At 40.1% G+C, this 15,505-nt stretch overlaps 1 long non-coding RNA gene across 2 annotated transcripts in view; it reads left to right on the top strand.

Moving 5' to 3' along the window:
* Positions 1–15,505, top strand: part of LOC103387012 (uncharacterized) — a 63,190-nt gene that overhangs the window by 6,957 nt on the left and 40,728 nt on the right. For both annotated transcript variants that reach the window (XR_522382.3, XR_003051378.1), the window contains exon 4: positions 6,741–6,790. This is a non-coding gene — a long non-coding RNA (uncharacterized LOC103387012). The remainder of the gene's footprint in view (positions 1–6,740; positions 6,791–15,505) is intronic.

A 15,505-nucleotide genomic window follows, 5' to 3' on the forward strand; every position in this document is an offset into this window, starting at 1 on the left:
CGTTTTACTGCAAACTCAAATATTTAATGAAGAGCTGGAACATAAGGATATGATACATGTTATGTAGGTTTAGCCCGTTACCATAGCTACCTGATCTGCATTCTCCTTATGCTGCTGATTCCCTGCACCTTATTGGCTACAGTCTCAGCCAATCAGAATGCTTGTTACATTCCATAATCGGGATCCACCTCAGTCTGATATTTGAAGAAGGGATTTTATTTTGAAAATCATCATCTAAAACTTAATAAATGCTACGAGTCGACAGTTAGCTACATTCGGATGAGATGTCGTAGGTAGTTTGGTTGTCGTACAGTATAGTAGGGTTGTGGGTTCAATTCCAGACTCCCAGGCAAATGGCAACAGCTGCAGTGTAGTGTTCAAAGACATCATTGTCCTCAACTTCAACTATGTTTGCAGCACCCTCTGCAGGACAGGTGACGTCACTGCACATGTCCTGTCTCCATGAAACAGTTAAATTCAAGAGAGGAAAGAAATTCATGTTTCCTTCGTTATTCATATTAAAAATTAGATTAAATTTCATTGTCGTTTTGTGACATTGGGATTTGGTTTTGAAACTAAAGACTAAAAATCAAATGTTTAAAAACAGAATCAACAGATTCTGTTGACTTGGCCGTAGAGTCCAGGAGGCGTCTGTTGTGTCCGTGGACATGGTGACCAGTGGAGACAGGAACAGGCGGATCACAGGCGGCTTTGTGTGTCTAAACAAATGACAGGAAGTGCAGGTATGGAGAGACGTCGCCATGGAGAGTCAAACTGAAGAGAGGTTCAACCGAGGTTCAACTTTATCACTTGCACAAAGAGTTGCTGTTGCGTTCCTCATCAGATATGGTGTAATTAACCGTCCAATCAGGAGCCGGGCTGAAACACAGGAACTTTCTAACCAACGGCAAATAAACCTCACAGCAACGAGTTTCTTCCCTCGTGGCTGAATTTGACACGGTGACGATAGTTAATGACAAAAGACAGAACAGGAACCAGGCAAGAAGGAGATAGGGGTTTAAAAAGTGACCAGAAGGGGGCAGCAATGCAACTAAAAAGAACTCCAATTGCTGCAAGAATCCAGAGAGAAAGAGGTTTTTGTCGACTTCAGAGCGTTGGGTCAGAGTGAAGCAGCGAGGACAGAACAGTTGAGGGATTGAACCAAAGAGGAGTAATTTGACACGAGGTGTGAGCTGGGCTTGAGTCTCACCAGCGTCACCCGCTGTCTCCTTTTTTAATCCGACAGCAGCGGTTGTGTCGTAACACTTTCTGACGCTTTGAGGCTATATTTGACGCTGCAGAGAGAGAGAGAGACAAACCACAGGGCGCAAATGAAAGTGAACCGTATCTTTGGCTGTGCAGTGACAGAAGCACATGAGTTTGCAGTTTTTTTTTTCTTCACCAAACACGAACAAAAAGCAGTTGGAAAGAAAAATCTCATGGCATCTCCATCCAAAAAAAACCAAACAAACAAAAAAAAAAAAACCCCCAAACCACCGTATACTGCAATTTCTTTTCAGCAGAATTTCAATTTTCACAACCACGACTTCCGCAGACTTATCATTTTTTCTCATCTTTTTTTTCTTATCTATTTTTTTTTTGGTCTTATTTTTAACTGTGCAGGTGCAGAGTACATTTTTTCTCGACATCTCGTTATTCCCCACAGAAACCACATCGGCCTTATTTGTGTGTTAATACTTTTTTGGCTAAAGGCTGAAGCTAAAGGCTGAAGCTAAAGGCTGAAGCTTTCTCTCGGCAGTATTGTATTGATGTTCCTCAAACATATAACAGAGCATGGAAGGTATGTCTGGTATGGACGAGGCATGTGGTAGAAATCAGGAATAAGGGAATCTTGGAGTCAGGACGTTTTCTGTTGGATGTTTATGAAAGCATTCCTCAGAAGTTATCCTTGAGTGGGTGAGTCTGAGAAAGGGAGAGAGAGATGGACTAGTGTGGGGTGGAGAGAGGGAAGGGGGGAGGATTTACTCAGGGGGAGGATGGAGGGTGTGTCTCCCTGTGTTTAATGCCAGTAAAAGTCACTGTTAGAAACAGACAGTTTTTGAGAGTTGAGAGTCAGAGAAACGAGTCAGAGAACACACACACCCACAGTCTGTCTAGGTGTGTGTGTGTGTATGACCTGTGGTATGTTAAATGTGTGTGTGGGGGTGTGTGTGTGTGTGTGTGTGTGTGAGGCTGACCTCCTTAGTAAAAAAACATTAAATTTTAAGTTTGGTTTCAGTCCAGAAGATTCTACTTTGTTGCCAACAGTGATGACGGAAGAATTCCAAGGCCATGAGTTCTTCCCACACCTGGTCATGTTCTGACCGACCAATCAGGCGACAGTGTGGCTCAGGCCTCCCTCAGTGAGACACAGTGACCATAGAGAACATGTAAAACCACAGTGCACGTACGTGCACACAGACACACACGTCAGTCAGTGTAAAGAAGCAGCACAGCTTCCGCTTTTCAGGAACAGACAACGGCGGTGTGTGAGAGGAATGTTTAAGAATAGAATATAAACACAATACAAACAAGAACAAACTGGATTAGATCAGATTAGTCATGTTGCAGCAACAAAAACATTCTTCTAGCTGTTCATGTTGTTGAGATAAAACACAGAACCAGATTGTTGTACTTTTTTTTTTTTTTTTTTTGCAGATAAGGTGGTGTCTCTGAGTGTGTGTTTGATTAGAGAAAGGGAACATGGGAAATTGTGTTTTACTGATGACGCTGTGAAGTGTACTGTTATACTGTGCTGTTCCAGCAGTAAAACATCTGTTTGGTCATATGTAAAAATGCTGATTAACTGAGATTAATATTGATTGACCGCAATAATGATTATTTGAAAAATTAAATGCTTATTTTAATAACAGAAACAATAATAATAATAATAATAATAATCTACCTTGAAGCTGACAAATGGGGAGTTAGTAAATGTACACTAAGACTACTGCATGTGGCGTTAGATTTTCGGTGCATTGTGGGTCGAGTCCCTCGTTAACCAGTCTGGTTTACAGTTAAAGCCACTGGTTTCTAATAAAGTGCAGCAGCTGGTGCAACAGTGAAGTGTGCATCCACAGCCAGTCTAACAGTCTCACACTTTCTACTGCAACGGTGGTGCCGTTGTCACCGCGGCTGATGAGAGGTTTTTTTTAGTCAGAGCTACTGGTTTCCAGTAAAGACCTGCACCGAGTGTCTTCACAGCAGAGGAAGTGGTGGTAGCGTCGTCTGTAACTGTTAAAAGAAGGTGTTGTCATGCTGCACTCACGTGTTTAATCAGAGAGAGAATGAAAAGAAAAAAATCTGAAAACCTCAACTTCATTAATTGACGTCATTCAGCGATTTGTACAGTGAAATATTGAAGGACTGTGTTGAAACTCGACTGCACTTTTTTAAAAATTTGAAATTCAAGATTATAATTTAAATAATTAAATAATTTGCCTTGCGGTAAAACATAAAAAAAAATTCAAAAGCCATAAAGACAGGGGAACAGTGTTAATGTAAATGATGATATAATGAAGGTCAACGTCTGCAACCGCAGTATTTATCGAATACATATGTCTATGTTGCCATCTAGCGGACAAGAGCTGTCATGACAGCAGTCTGGGGATTTCAATCTGCTTTCCTTTGTACAGTATTCTGTGATTGGTAATTAAAAGCAGTAAATAAAATAAAAATAAATAAATAAAATTATGTTAAAAAGTAGTTAAACCAAGAGAGTCTCCTCTTTTGATAAACAAGTAGAAGTCATCAATATATTAATTATATTTATCGACAACAATCAATACATTTCTAAAAAAAATAAATACAGACTGTTAAAGATCAAACATAAAATCTAAAAATCTTTATGTCACTCTATACCTCCGCTCTACATATAAAATAGACCGTGTTGATTTTCGTGCATCTGTTGTTCTATTGTTGACCAGAAGAGGGCAGTGTTTCCTCATCCTCTTCAATCGTACTTCAGATCTGTCGGTTTCCTGCCCTGCGGCCTCACTGACATCATCCCTGGTTTATTGCAGAAGGAGGCCATCTTTGAAGGTCCTCCTCTGGGGAAATGTGAGCTATTGATTGGTTGACGGGTGTCAGCTGCTCATTGATCACCTCTCCCACAGACAACAATGGAGGGAGAGCAGTGAGAAGCAGCCAGGATTCTGTTCACACAGTGGAGGCAGAGCCACAGCTGCGGCAGCGCATTAACAATATTCACTCTGTGTGTGTGTGTGTGTGCGTGTGTGTTTGAACACTGTAATAAATAGTGGATACCTGTCTGTTTAGAAATGAATAATTAGCTGAAAGGAGCTTATGATCACCTACAAAAAAACAGAAATATTATTTTTTAAATATAGCTGGGATGCCCTTAAAAGTTAACATTTCTTTAGGTAAGCTAATAGCTAACAGATAGCAAGAAGGGTGACTCTTAAAGGTTAACTCAGCACCACCATTCTTTATCCTGAATCTGAATCTTGTGAGTTGCATTAGTGCCACCTACTGGTTAAAAATGAGGTTCACCGTCTGGTTGGTTCGGTATTGGTTGGATGTGGAGTAATGACTGAAGTGATGTAAATAAAATGCACATGATTAAACCGGAACTTTCAAAGAAAGTTTGGCACTTTAGATGTCTGGCGCCATCTAGTGGCATTAACTGAAATTGAAGTTGAGTTGTTGTGATGCATTAAATAGAAGGATGGACAGTAATCTTGTACTGTACAGTGTCTGCAGGGTTAGGGTTAGAAAGCCCAGCGGGCCGTAGTTTACCTGAGGTCAACTGTTCATGTTTGTGAGACTAGGTCTGACATTTTAACTTGTCTGGATGGAATATTAAAGTCAATTGAGACTCAGACGAGCCTTTTGAGTTTCACTGAGTCATTGTTGGACCCCCGGCGTAGACCCTGGAGCAGCAGCAGCAACAGTTCCTGCTTCATGTTTTTAATCACTTCTCCTCTGATTTTCAAACCTCTTGTGTCACTTTTTTACCACTGGACCACACAACAAGAGATATGGAACACACAGAAACAGAAACCTCCCACAGTGAGGAGGAGGAGGATGATGATGATGACGATGATGTGATGGTGATGTGATGTGATGTGAACACTCATTCGAGGCTGTGTCCCACTCCTCTTCAGTGGAAAAGCTGCACGGCTGGCTAATCAGAAACACAATGGTGTCTCCGTGTCCTCAGTTCTGCCACCTGGACACCGACAGTGTTTAGACTCATGACGACGTGACTCAGATCCTTGGCTCTGTGTGACTCAGGATCTCAGACTCAGACTGGACTCTGCTGGAGGGGGAGGAGGGGGGCGTCATTGTTTAATCTGTCCTCTGGGCAGTTGTACAGTTTTTTATTCAGTCCACTTTGGCAGCAGCTCTCTCTCTCTCTCTCTCTCTCCCTCTTTCTCATTTGTCGAAAACACTAAACCAGTTTGTGTGTGTGTGTGTGTGTGCACTGAGACAGAGAGGGAGGGGACAGGAGACGTGGGAACTGATGACTGAAGGGAGGATGTTAGCATTTTCCCATGATTCCCTGTGGAATTTTGATTCTTACTGCTGCTGAGAAGTCAATCCGAACGAAGCTAAAAGTTAGCAAATTAGCCGGCTTGTGACTAAAGAATGGGCTTTAAAGAACAAAAAGTAACATCAGGAATAGAAAGTTTGATCAAAGATCTATTTTTTTTGTCTAAGAAATGATTAACGGTCTTCTGAGAATGGCTGAAGGTTAGCGCTCAGATGAATGTTTAATTTTATTCTCATAAATAAAATCCCTCCTCTTCCTGTTCAACAGCAGTTTGAATGAACGTGAAGTTGTGATGATCAGTCCAGATTCACAGCCTGTAGTTTTCACTTTCCCGGGTTTTTCCAGAGTGGCCGAGAATAGAATCACAATTCACCTGGGAATTCTGGGAAAAATAAAAATGTTTTCTCCCTTTAGGCCAAAACAGTGAGATTTCGCTGGTTCCCATGACACGCAGTGGGACACACACACACACACACAGATATTTTTGTGTATTGTGTTCTCCAGCTCCTAACATTACTAACACAAATATCCCCTGTGTCTAATCTTAATCCTGACCATAACTTTATTCTCCTAATCCTAATCCTCAAATTGCAAAAATTCTCCCACAGCGACAAAATCCTCATTTTTCACTTTTTTAAATGTTTTTTTTACTTAAATTAATTTTTTTTTTATTTACATTTTTTTATTATTATTTTATGTTAATTTTTTTTAAATTTTTGTGTGTGTGTGTGTGTGTGTGTACATGGAGTGCCCAGAAGTTGGCGAGTCATCAGTAGAGATCTCAGAACACTGCAGGAAGTGGTGGTTCACAGATGACTCAGCCCAGCCATACATTTCAATACTCTCTTTCTCTCTCTCTCTTTCTCTCTCTCTCTCTCTCTCTCTCTCCCTCTTTCTTCTTACACCTGCTGTTTCACACTCTCTGTCTTTATTTTCTCCATCCCTTCATTCAAAGACATGTTCTTTCTATTTCTCTGCTTCATCTTCTCTTTTAAGTCGTTTCTTTAACGTGTATGTGTGTGTATGTGAGTGTGTGTGTGTGTGAGTGTGTGAGTGTATATATATATCAGTGTGAGTAGGACTTCCAGAAATGTGTGTGGGATGATATCTGGCTTCCTTTGGAGTCATTAAAACATTTTCCTCTCTCTCTCTCTCTCTCTCTCTCTCTCTCTCTCTCTTCCTCCCTCTCTCTCCCCTTTCTCACCGGGTCTCTCTGTCGTTTCAGTTTTGACTGAATCTTTTCTGATGAAGAGGAGAATGAAGAAAGACAAACCGGTGAGTGCCAACAATCCTGACACCACATTTATAAGGACACACACACACATACACACACACACACACACACACACATACATTCTGGTGTCTAATCAGCTCTGTGGCTCCTGTAGCTCCGTCCTGGCATTTTGCGTCATTTCTGATGAGAAATTCTGCTGAAATAATATTTGACGTCTGGTGTGAGAGAGTGTGTGTGTGTGTTTGTGTGTGTGTGTGTGTGAGGGACAAGACTTTGGTTCACGTGGACGACTGTGAGACAGTCTTAGGAGCAAATTCTTTCTTTAATCACTTGGTTTTATTTTCTATTCTACTTCCTTTTGCGTCTTTCGTGATAACTGTTTTGTAAACATATCGTAGTGCGTGACGGCGAGTCGACAACGGCGTCTGCAGAGCGGGCGACCTTTGGCGTCTGTAGTTTTGAGTTAAAAGTAACCAATGGCTGAAAATCATGATCACGTATTGGAAAAGAAAACAATGATTTCGAATTCCGACTCATCAGTTTGAAGCAACTTATGGCAAAAGTCCAGCCCGATGTTTGGGTCACATGGGAGATTTCGGGGGGGAGGGGGCGTCCTACAGAAAACCTACGGAAAACTCAGTCTTTACAGCCTTTTTTTAATCCAATTTCTTTGACATACATTTTAGTGTTTATCTACGGATTTGTGTGATCATTTTTGTGTTAAAATTTTGTGTTAATTTGTGTTAATTTTTAAGTTAAATGTCTCTGGTCTAGCAGCAGAAATGTCACCGCGATATAACCAACCAGATATTCAACCACAAAACACTAAAAGTAGCACGAATATCTGTATTTATCTGAAACAGCTAAGTTAAGTGAAAAATTGTTCTCATTCAGTGCATTGCTAGCTAAATGCTGGCAAATTAGCCTAGCGCTAACTTAATGCTAAAATGTACCCCAAAGAGACTGTAACAAGCTAACATTCCTGAGCTAATGTTAGCTCAGGAACAACTTAAAGTTGACCCAGAAAAGAGAACAATCACCTGAAAAGTAACCAAATGTTAACCTGTAGTTCGAGTCAGAACTAGCAATCAAACGACTAGTTAGCGACAATGTAACCCAAGCTAGGGAACTGAAGCTAATTTATAGCTAAATGAGCTGAATATTGGCTAAATATTTGGCCATTTCCTAACTCAAAGTAACCTACAAGGTTTAGAACTTTAACAAAAAGATAAAAAAGTTGGGTCAATAATGAGTTTGACTGCTGGTTCCACGTGGGTGACTGATGGTTTTCCTGTTTGTGTAACTGTTAATAATTTGTAGCCCACACCTTTTATCCGACTCAGACTCACTCCTACCTGCAACTCAAGTCGTCGGCCACAGGGAATTTTCTGTTTTGTTCAGATGTTGTAATTTTACGATTTACTCAGCCCCTGAGGTCGGAGCTATTTACAGCAACTTCAGTGTCACATGAACCGAGGTAATGAAAAGTATATCTGCACCTCAGGAGGCTTTGAGTCAGAACTCCTTCATTTTTTAGGCCAAAATGAGTCTGGTGGTGACGTGAACCACGGTTTCAGAATCACTGAAGATGCACATTATATAAGAAGTGCAGTGGGCGGAGCCACTGAGTCGGCAGAAACGGGCCAGGTTGAGTGGGGGAGCCAGAACTGATGACAGGGCATGCTCTTTTTGTTCTCGGGTTCTGATATGTGTCAGAGATGGAGAGAAGCTCTGAATTGTTGTTGTTTTTATCAGACTGTGCGGTGATGTGATAACCATCTAGGTATGCTAGCTGAAACTCGCTAAAGCCCACATATTCTCTTGTTTTCATCTGGTGCAATCACACGAATGTGTGGTTCTCAAAGGTGCAATACATTATCAACACTTTATCAACACATTATCGTTTAGGGATGTGACCATACACTCAGTCTACGGAAAACTCAGTCTTTACAGCCTTTTTTTAATCCAATTTCTTTGACATACATTTTAGTGTTTATCTACAGGTTTGTGTGATCATTTTTGTGTTAAAATTTTGTGTTAATTTGTGTTAATTTTTAAGTTAAATGTCTCTGGTCTAGCAGCAGAAATGTCACCACGATATAACCAACCAGATATTCAACCACAAAACACTAAAAGTAGCACGAATATCTGTATTTATCTGAAACAGCTAAGTTAAGTGAAAAATAGTTCTCATTCAGTGCATTGCTAGCTAAATGCTGGCAAATTAGCCTAGCGCTAACTTAATGCTAAAATGTACCCCAAAGAGACTGTAACAAGCTAACATTCCTGAGCTAATGTTAGCTCAGGAACAACTTAAAGTTGACTTACCCCAAAGAGACTGTAACAAGCGGCCTAACGTTAGCTCAGGAACAACTTAAAGTTGACCCAGAAAAGAGAACAATCACCTGAAAAGTAACCAAATGTTAACCTGTAGTTCGAGTCAGAACTAGCAATCAAACGACTAGTTAGCGACAATGTAACCCAAGCTAGGGAACTGAAGCTAATTTATAGCTAAATGAGCTGAATATTGGCTAAATATTTGGCCATTTCCTAACTCAAAGTAACCTACAAGGTTTAGAACTTTAACAAAAAGATAAAAAAGTTGGGTCAATAATGAGTTTGACTGCTGGTTCCACGTGGGTGACTGATGGTTTTCCTGTTTGTGTAACTGTTAATAATTTGTAGCCCACACCTTTTATCCGACTCAGACTCACTCCTACCTGCAACTCAAGTCGTCGGCCACAGGGAATTTTCTGTTTTGTTCAGATGTTGTAATTTTACGATTTACTCAGCCCCTGAGGTCGGAGCTATTTACAGCAACTTCAGTGTCACATGAACCGAGGTAATGAAAAGTATATCTGCACCTCAGGAGGCTTTGAGTCAGAACTCCTTCATTTTTTAGGCCAAAATGAGTCTGGTGGTGACGTGAACCACGGTTTCAGAATCACTGAAGATGCACATTATATAAGAAGTGCAGTGGGCGGAGCCACTGAGTCGGCAGAAACGGGCCAGGTTGAGTGGGGGAGCCAGAACTGATGACAGGGCATGCTCTTTTTGTTCTCGGGTTCTGATATGTGTCAGAGATGGAGAGAAGCTCTGAATTGTTGTTGTTTTTATCAGACTGTGCGGTGATGTGATAACCATCTAGGTATGCTAGCTGAAACTCGCTAAAGCCCACATATTCTCTTGTTTTCATCTGGTGCAATCACACGAATGTGTGGTTCTCAAAGGTGCAATACATTATCAACACTTTATCAACACTTTATCGTTTAGGGATGTGACCATACACTCAGTTCAAAAGACGAGACGATACACCATATTTGAACATTACTTACGTTGCAAAAATTGCAGTGACGAAATGTATGACCGGACATGTATAATAATAATGAAAAAATATGTAATATGAACCCCTACACAATGCTGCTGCATTTGGAAACGAAAATAAGAAAAAATAAATTAAATTGCAGAAAAGTACAAAACTGTAAACAAAGTACTGCTCCTTTAATACTGAATACAAAAAAGTGCAAAAAAGGAAACCGACTATTTTTATTTTTAGATACAAATTAGATGTTGCTAAGGCGCATTACTGCCCCTCACAGGCCACAAATTGAAGTTTGGTTAGCTCACAGTCTCATGGACTTCTGCCTTGTGTCGGCGAGAAAGTTGATCGCGAGAAATATCGTCATGTTTTAGCCTTGTGAGATCTCAAGGAACGTTAAAGGCAGGAAGTAAAAAGCCACACATTAGCTACAGATAGCTAAAAAAAGCTAAGGTTTAACCAACGTGTTGTGGCTAGTGTATAAGAGGAGTGGTTACAAATGTATCCACCAAAGTGAAATTACTTATATTTCAGCTGGGTCGACAAAAATTACCCAAAGGCCAGGTGTGGTACTGCAGCCCTGTTTCGGTTGACTTGAGAAAGGCCCGGCCCATTTCTCTGGAGGTTCCCGACCTGTTTACTGTAAATGAATGTTTTTTTTTATATTTGCGGTTTTGGATGAAGAGACACAGATTACTTTGGTGTCCATGGCCCTGAACTGCCACCACAGAGACAGATACTGAGAGCAGTGCAGCGTGGGTAGGCGTGGGAGGCCTATGACAGAGATGACTCAGGTCCCTGTTGCCGGGCAGAGAAGCAGCAAACGCTCTCCCTCCAACATATATATGAAGTAAAAAAAAAAAAACACTTTATCTTTTGCAGCTGTCGTTAGGTGGAGGTTTCATGAACCTTAATCATAAACCAGTGGAAAAATGATATATTATTATACAATACATATACATATACATAATTATTATTATTATTATATGACATCAAACTTTTATATGTCATAACAAAGTTGAATCCACTGAGTAGACGATATTTATCTGTAGTCTATGCTAACAAATGCTAACTATTTTGTCAAACTACTGTATTTTTTATAATGAACGTCATAGCATTTTTCTGCTAACTCTTGGTTAATATCTGATAGTTTGATGTATTTTTTTTAAATGTAAAACTAGCTCACATTAAGGTTGATAATGCTTAGTTTAGCTTTATTTTTGGCAAATATAAAATGCCAGTTTTGTCACATAAATATCCTCTCTTTCTGTATCTATTTCTGGTCCTGCTCCCTGTCTGACCTTAGAATGTAGTAATATGTCATTTAGTTTTTCAAATTAATCTATTTAGCATTTTTGTTGTGGTGTGTCTGTATAAATGAGTGTTTGGTAATGAAATTCTGTGTGTGTGTGATTATAGTCATTTGTACGGTGTGTCATTACTCAGTCGATGGATATCAGTAAATGTCAAAGTAAACTGTGAAGTCAGTATAGAAACTGTAGTAGGCCGAGAGTGTGTGTGTGTGTGTGTGTGTGTGTGTGTGTGTGAGTGTGTGTATGATGCAGTTAGTGAGTAGTTTGACAAACCCGTATTTGCGTTTTACTCAGATTTCAGAGAATGACAAACAAATTCTCGGGAACTCATATCAATGTTGCTAATGTAGTGAAGCGTATCTAATTTCTTCACGCTCAGCTGTGCACTGTTGCTGCTCCATGCAAATGTTTAAGGATTATTCAAAATAAGAAATTCTAGGACTGAACCACTAGGACAAAAAAAATATATCTGGGAAAAAATACGGGTAAAAAAAATTTGGAGTAATTTAGTTTGTGTGTTGATATACTGTAAATATCTTATGAATAATTTTTTTTTCCTGATCATCCACGAATCTTCTCTTCTCTGAATTACTGTAATATTCAGTTGTTGAATGATAATTTTTCGAGACTTTTTGGTTCTTGATGATCCACGAATCTTCTCTGTTGAATTACTGTAATATTCAGTTGTTGAAATGTTTGCTAATTCAGCCTGGCTATGATCGAGCTAACTTTTTAGACCAGAAAATGAAGGTGCTTAAAATGTCCGTACAAGTAAATCGCAACATGAACCTGTTCCTTAAGACACACTTCTGAGTGTTAAACTCAGACTTCGCTCCAGTGTTCATCGGGTTAATCTTGTGATTGGGAGGGTTGTCGGTCCAAATCCCAGTGTCAGTTTTGTGGTGTGTCGCAGTATACACTTTGAAATATCTTCTTTGTAATTGTGAAAAAAAAAACAACAACATCAAACAAACTGTTGTTGAAAGCCAGTGTTTTTGTGTACAAGTTGTGACATATTGCAGTACTCTCTGAAGTACTGCTCATCAGGCAGTGACATTTGATTGGTCAGTCTGACCTGACTGGGCTGGGCCAGAGGATAGTGAGGAAAACAGGACTATATCTGTCTGCCTGACTTACTGTATTAGCAAACAGTGTGTGTTTTTGTGAGGACCGGTGTTGCAGTGCACATGTGAGGATATTTTGAGCGTACTGTGTATAAAGGTACCAGCACCATGTTTGGATTTGGGCTGAATTTCATTGTTTGTTCTCTTTCATGGAGGATTTCGTTGTGGATTACGTCTAAATTTAAATAATGTCCCAAGGCTGACTCCTCTAACCTTATGGTTAATTTTCATTAAATTTCTCTGCTAACTTTTGTTTTAGATGTATTTCTGTGCTAAAACATATTTTTTGTCTAAATATTAAATGCTTCATGTTGCATAGTCCCTGTAATGATATTTTTAGCATGTGGAAAGGAGGTAGGCGCTGTCCTGAAAGATAACCCAGTGGCTGTGCTATAATTATACTATACATTCACGTGCGTAGGTTAATTCAGTCTATATTTAAACTGGGTTTCCTCTTGTGACCTCAAACACCAGAGTTATGTGTTAAAACTGCTCGTTTACACCTCAGGGAAGCAAAAAAAACAAACAACAACCCTGGATTCTGACTCTTCCAACAACGCTGGATTCTGACTCTTCTTTTGGTGATGTGACTTCATAGTCGTGAGTGTTCCTCAAAGTTGTTCATTTGTGGATTACAAAGAGGATTAGTGTCACTAACATGGCTTTGGAGGACACAAACTTGTTGCCCTCTTAAGAGTCTGACGACTGTCTCACATGTTTGTGATCAAACTGGGCCCTGTTACCTGAGTCTCCAGTGTTGTGTTTCCTCCAAACGTCACCCAGGGTTTCAGCTGCCTCCCAGGTTACACTCTGAGTGTTGACCTACTGTGTGTGTGTTTCTTCTTATCAGTACCAGTAGTCATTCCAAGAACAAACATGTTCATAGTATATGAACATGTTAGAAGAGAACAGAGATAGAGAATAGTTAGAATAGTTAGAAATGTTGTTTATTTATTAATTTCGTTATGGTTAAAGTCAACTGTAAAATCTACAACGGCAACGCAAATGTGACTGTGAATGTGACTCAGTGCAGAGTTCTAACAATGCGGCTGCCCCCTTCAGGTGAAATGAGGACGCAGATTCTTCTCAAAATGTACTTTTGTTCTCTCGCCACTAGAGGGAGACTTCTCTCCACTTAAAAGCGACCCAGGCCTCCAGACCTGCTGTACCGGTGTACTATACTAAAAGTTGGGCTTTTTCTACCCGGTCCTTTGTCCCTATCGTTTTTGAAAACACTTAAATCAACTTTAAACTTTATTTGCGTATGATTTTATGTGTAAAATGTTGTTAAAATGGCGGCGAAAATGGTTCAATATTTTAAGGGTTTTAGCAGAGTCCGAATTTGATCGGTTAAAGCACTTATTTATTTTAATCAGCGTCTTCGGACCGAAAGTATATGGCAAAAAAAATAAGATGTAAACAGTTCATTTGAAATGCGGTTGTTTTATTTATATGGTATTGATGATAATTGTTTTGTTGTTTACTATATATATCTTTAAATTCCTCGTGTTCATATAATCGTTTATGGACGAGAAACCTTTTGTTTTTGCCGTAAATTAACGATCTGTGTGAAATTGACCCGAATATTTTAATTTGATTAAAAAATGACTCGTTGTGTTGTTATGACCCCAGTGTAGCTTTGGCCTTGGTGTGTTTGTTGCTGCTGTTTCTGTCCATCAAACAACACGTTAATGTTCGTTAATGTCCGTTTTTATCACTCTGCTGTTTAAAGACTGTGGATCAAAATCGATATTTAACTATCAGGACAATCACAAGAGTAATTATAATAAGTTATAATAATAGTAGTAGTTATTACAGGTGTCTTGTAGTGTGCGGTAACAACGAGAGACAGAGCCACAGAAGCGATCGATTTTATTTCCTGAATTGACCAAATATATGAACAAAAACACGGTTATTGTTTAATATTAAAAGACAGATAAAAATCAGGAGTGTTTGATATTATTTCAGTTAAAAAAAACGACGAATGTAACATGCTTTAAAAAAGCTGTGACACTGTTAGCTTAAAAAGACTTACACTCGGCTAGATAGGAATTCGGCAGTAAAATGATCGAATTTTAAAGTTTTATTCATCCTCTGTGTGGTTTATACACATTTAAAGTTAAAGTTATTAGATTACGGTTGTTTTGAAGAGCTGATAAACGTTTCGGCTTGGTTCGTTTCATATATTAGACACGATTTGTGCTTGAATGATGATGTTTTTTTTTTACTCATCAAGGAAGCCTGGCTACGATTGGAGTAAAGTTCTGTTGCCGGTGGTTAAATAATTCACGTGTTTTATTTGCATACGTCTTATACAACGTGATTAAATGCAAAATAAATAGTTTTCAGCATATTTTAAACACACAGTGAATTAAATTACAGGCACATAAAGGATTCAAACGCTTATCCGGGGCCGGGTCGCGGGGGGTAACAGTCGGAGCAGGGACGCCTAGACTTCCCTTTTCTCAGACAGTCTTCTGGGGATGGGGGGGTCCCGAGACGTCTTCCCCTGGGTCTCCTCCCAGTGGGGCACGACCCGAGCACCTCCCGAGGGAGGCGTCCGGGGGGGCATATGTGATGTAAATACCTAAGCCACCTCAGCTGACTCCTCTCGAAGTGAAGTAGCAGCGGTTCTATACCCCGAGCTCCTCATCCCTATCTCTAAGGGACACATGCGAAGGAAGCTCGTTTCAGCCGCTTGTATCCGGGGTCTAGTTCTCTCGGTTCATGGCCTTAAGTGAGAGTAGGAACGTAGATTGATCGCTCGGTAAATCGAGAGCTTTGCCTTTGGGCCTCCGTAACCGCTGGACCCCACCCGGTCCTTGAATGCGCCTAGAAATTCTGTCCATACAGATTACGAACAGAACCGGTGACAAAGGGCAACCCCGCCGTATAGTCCAACATGCACCGGGAACAGGTCCGACTTACTGCCGGCAATGCGAACCATGGGCTTCCGCTGCGGTCATACAGGGAACGAAGAGAATTCAAATTCTGTAGGGA

The sequence above is a fragment of the Cynoglossus semilaevis genome, chromosome 12 (genome assembly GCF_000523025.1).
Source record: "Cynoglossus semilaevis isolate Cse_v1.0 chromosome 12, Cse_v1.0, whole genome shotgun sequence".
Classification (NCBI taxonomy): Eukaryota; Metazoa; Chordata; class Actinopteri; order Pleuronectiformes; family Cynoglossidae; genus Cynoglossus; species Cynoglossus semilaevis.